We start from the raw sequence: 5,215 nt of genomic DNA on the forward strand, positions 1-5,215 counted from the left end.
TGTCTAACTACTCAGAAATCGTAAGATGCGTCCTCGGCACTCTCAACACGACACCCAAGAATGGCACAATTACGCAGAAAACAAACATTTTGAACCCTGAAGATGATCTCAATAAAGATCGAAACGTTGGCACGATAAAGAAAATGTTTTTCTGAAACCTACATCACACCAGACCGCATCTCACGATTTCTGAATAATTATCGATTAACGGTCACTAATCACCACACATTTCTATCTCTAACTATCTAACTATCTATCAGTATGTCTCTACTCTTTCGCTCTGTTTCTGTTTGTCTGTCTGCTCTTTCAAACTCTTTTTCTCTCCCTCTCTCCGTCTTTCTTTAGGTCTGCGTATTTATCTGTCTCTACGTTCCTTTGCCTGTCAGGTCGTCTAATCCCTCTACCCCCTCATGCTCGCTCTGTCTCAGTTTGTCGGTATGCTTTTACCTCTTTTTCTCAGTCTGACTGTCTGCTTTTTGTATCTCTCTCTCTCTCTCTCTCTCTCTCTCTCTCTCTCTCTCTCTCTCTCTCTCTCTCCCCCTCCTTATCTCTGACTTTCTTTCAGTCTGTCTATCTGTTCTTTATCTGTCTAGTTGTCTAATCTCTCTCTCTCTCCCCTTCTCTCCATTCATCTATCTATCTGTTTGTTTATCTACCTATATATCTATCTCTGATGACTAAAAAAATCAACTTAAAAAAAAACCTTGAGGTTTAAAGCTTTTCATAGTTTGTACACTCAGAAAAGGGATTTATCCATCAATTTCTTTCGGAGTTTTATATTGTCACAAGTTGTTTTGCCAATTTAAAATAGTAACACAAGAAAACGCAACACAGACTATTATAAAATTTGGGTGGCTTGCTCGATTCAGAAGAGGACATTTTGATTTTGAAGACACAAATCCTGGTCGTGTTCTAAAACCGTAGATGACATCTAAATTCAAGCTGGCACAAACAACAACATAAGACATCACAGAGACTTTTAGTACATTTCATGCAAGCTTTTAAATATACCTGAGAGTAGCTGGACAGGTTTTTCGGAGCGATATGTGGGTTCTAAGAATAATTTATTGAACCTTCGCGTACGATTCCCTTCCAAAACACAATATACACCTATTTTTAAAAAGTTTGATAACTGGGCACGAAACCTATATAACTATGTTCTAGGAGGAAAATCAGAGGGAAAACGCAGCGACCTACTGTTCACAATTCCTCGGATTACATCCCAAAGTGCTTTATTTTGAGCTTCTTCCGCCCAACCAAATTGTTAATTCAAGTCTATACTGCGCATAATTAAAGTCAACAACTGATCGACATTGGGTAATCGTATCTTAGCAGATGTGCCAAAAATTTTTGGACCTTGGCTGGAAGTCCTGCCCCACGCAGCGAATTCGCCTGTTACGACCGCTGCAAATTTTCGCTTATTCCGGGTTCTAAAAATGAATTAATGAGAAAAAAGTTTAAACCTGCTATTATGTAGCAGCAGTGTTTTGATTTCATGTTTCTTAGGTGCTGTCATCGGTTATCTACTTCTTAATCAAAGGACTTGCAAGGAAATCTATGATTTGAAATCTATGATCAATCGAGTTTTCGCATATGGTAAATTGTTTCGTATTTAACTTTTAGGTCATCGACTTTCAGCAAGTGTCCAATTATGTACTGTAAATGATAGCTGCAAGATTCGCATGGTATTTGCAAATAGTTTCGACAGAACGGCCCCTTCGTGCGCGCACTTGCGCCGATTGCCGGTGAGTGGCGTTATTCCCAGTTCCGATTTAGGAAAACCGCCGATTTACCGTATTTGATGCCAATGAGGGATAAATACCGAGTGAGAGCTGTGTCGACTCGCAACGACCGATCCGGTCACGACTGATGACCTGGAAGGAACACGTGCATCGGGTCCACTCCATTACTCCAAATCGCACCGGGTATTTTTAAAAATGAATTCTGACGACATGCCAATTAAAGTTAGTGTCTAATTCAAAACTGATAATACATTAACAGAGACATTAAGTAATTCACGAAATAATTGAAAAATACAACATGATTGTTAAAAAAGTAATTACTGTCATACAGAAGCGTTTAACGTTTAACGGTAGCTGAGTGGTTAGCATGAGAGACTCTCACGCCGCGGTCGTGGGTTCGATTCCCTCCGTCGCCTCTGGCCCTTTTTTCCCGATAACCCCCAATTTGAACAACATATATAAGAGATTCGTCATGGCTAATATGCAAAGATCATAAGGCCAATTTAAAAAAAAAAAAAAAAAAAAAAAAAGTTTAACGCGTTGGGTTTCGCGGACGAGGAACCAAACCGTTTGACCATATATGTTTCATACGTTTATTAATTAAAAAGCAATGGGCACTGCCGGGATTCGAACTCAGAACCGCTAGCGTGGCAAAGAGGATTAGGACAGGGCGTATTATAGCAATCACTCGGCCATCGCTGTCACACTGTATTAAGAAACAATTTTATTTTCTCATGTTTCATTGAATGATTCAATTGTATATGAGAATTTATGTATTGAATATATATCGGATTACAACTGATCTAAAACGAAAAGAAAATCTGCTATGTTAGGGTCAATCGCCAATAGTGGGAAAATTTATGAACCGATGATGAAACATTGAAAGTTGCATCTTTCTTGTTATTATTTTTTTTACGAGGGTTCGCAACAGCAGAGGTCGTATAAACCCTCAGGGTGTTTGTTTTGTATGCAGGGCTGCTGGATTCGAACCCGGGACCTTAACCTTACAGTGATTAGCGCCGTGTCCACGCCTAAACCGTTGCGGCCACCGACGCCCCCGTGAGTTCGTATTAATAAATAATAGGGGAATTTTTATTTATTTGTAACTACTCAGCTTTTCTTTGTTATCTGTACGTTTCGAACACCTCACCCAGTGTCCGATTTCAGCTCAAAACCCTTACATAAACATGTAAACATAAAACACTACCAGGAAACAGTGGAATCAACTAATTCGACATAAACCATCCATAAACATTCTAACAAATTTTGTAATGAAAGAAACGGCAGTATACACCAAAGGAAGGAGAGAAAAACTTTGAGGATTTCTTCTATCAACACAATCGAAAGCCGCCCTGAAATCGACAAAGAAACAGTACAACTTCTTTAGTTTTGAAAATGACAAATTAACAAGATTATGAAGAATGAATAAATTGTCAGAAGTGGAGAAGCCCTTACGGAAGCCTACCTGAAATTCACTTAGAAGATTGTTAGAAAGACACAAAATATTCCATTCGCCTCAGGAGCATTCCCGAAAATATTTTTGAAACTGCGTCTAAGCAAGAAATTCCTCTATAGTTAGATGGAATGTCCACATCCCCATTCTTAAAGAGAAGAAATATAATTGACCTACCAAAAGAAGGAGGAATAACACCTGACTCATCAATAAAATTAAACAAGGAGGCGTTCACTTTAGTCTAGAAAGGCGGGAAGATTTGGAACATTTGAAGAATGTGCACAGAGTATATTAAAAGATGATCTGAAAAGTTCACTGGAACAACACGAATATGGTCAAACGGAAATATTTTCAAATGTTAATAACCGAAGAGCCTGGAATCACCAACAAAAGTATACTCACCCAATGCATCCGAGGGTACTCTACCATTAAGTATAATAAAGTCATGATCCTCGCAAAGTTCGAGCAACTTCCTACCGAAATGATTCACCTTGGCGTCCTTTGAATTCCTAAGGTTAAATTTGTTATTTATCAATAGATCTTCCGGAAGTGCTTGCAAGGTACCAATGCTTGCGTTAAAATCACCTACTAGTACGAAATGTAGATTAGGATTCTCTTCTATAAGTTTCAAAATAATACTGAAATCCAGGTCCCAAGTAGCTTGATTGAAATAGATCCGGAACACCACGCAGTCTGGCGTTTTTAGAGAAATCCAAGGCCAACTCCAACTTTGAGGATTCTTAACTAGACAATGCAGACTGAACGGGCAACTGAAGAATATTGGTATAAAGCAACACGTCACGTGCAGATTTTGCAAAAACCAGATGAGACACCAACACTACTAACAAACTGTGGTGCCATATTTGTCCGTATTTTGTGAAATACGATGTAACCGTGGAAGAAATTCAACTAGTGAAAGTAGGCCTACTAATCAAGCCTCTTGATGAACTAGGACTCACCGGTGCGCTGAAATGTACAAAACGAGGGAGACAGTAGCTCTTAAGAGTGCAATTTATTATTCACCGCGAACATTCATTCTACATCTACAAAAGAAAAAAAGAAAAGAACCGAGAGTTGTTTCAAATAAATAAAATAGAGATATCCCTTTCTGTAGAAGCTATAATTTGTTTTTGGCTGAGAACAGCGTGGAACTAATTTAAATAATTCGATTTCAAAATGCTACCGAACGAATTTACTTATCTCGAGATCAAATGACCACTGCGCGATCGCTATCTCTGCCAGGAAATGAACATAACAAATGCACAGATGTAGATGCTTATCGGTAAAATTAAGGAATTCCTGCCCTCGAAAAAAAATGTAGTAAGATAATCAAATAATGTTTGTTTTGAATACGGTCATAGAAGAAGGGAGGTCTTCGTTAAGATCGAACAATGACATCCTAATAAATAATTCAAATTGGTACACCCCTCTGCCTTGAGCAAGGCCCCCTGATTACACCTGATATATTATTACATTACCCCAGTGGGAAATTCAGTCGAATCGTGATCCTAGAGACGGAGGAGCTAATCGCCGATTTGAACGCTCCCGGTCATCTGGAAGAAATTGTAAGTCTGTGAGGGCATAATTCAGAAATTCACGTGAAAGTCCGCGGGGGAAGGGCATCGCATGGATCAAATCGAAGTTTCGGACGGGGAGGAATATCCAGCCGTGAAATAATGCATTTTCGATACCTGCAAGGCCAAAACCCACTGATAACCGGAACAGATACATAGAATTAATTACGAAATCGACCTGTTCGTCACCGATACATAATTCACTCTGAGTTAGCAAATCCAGTTCCGCAGGAAGGACTACACAATTTTTTACAAATTTGGGAAACTTTAAACAAGGACGCTGCAATTTTTTTTTAATGGTAAATGCAAGGATTACTCGCGCAGATGTCGCTAATTCACGCTGATTACGACCGCGGGAGAATGATGAGGCTCATAATCTAGATTGTTTAAGGACGGTTCAGCAATTAAAAAAGCGAGTGTTGCGAACTGCCAAAACGACTTTCTCT

Source organism: Cimex lectularius, unplaced genomic scaffold, assembly GCF_000648675.2.
Source record: "Cimex lectularius strain Harlan isolate CLEC.00 unplaced genomic scaffold, Clec_2.1 scaffold1, whole genome shotgun sequence".
NCBI lineage: Eukaryota > Metazoa > Arthropoda > Insecta > Hemiptera > Cimicidae > Cimex > Cimex lectularius.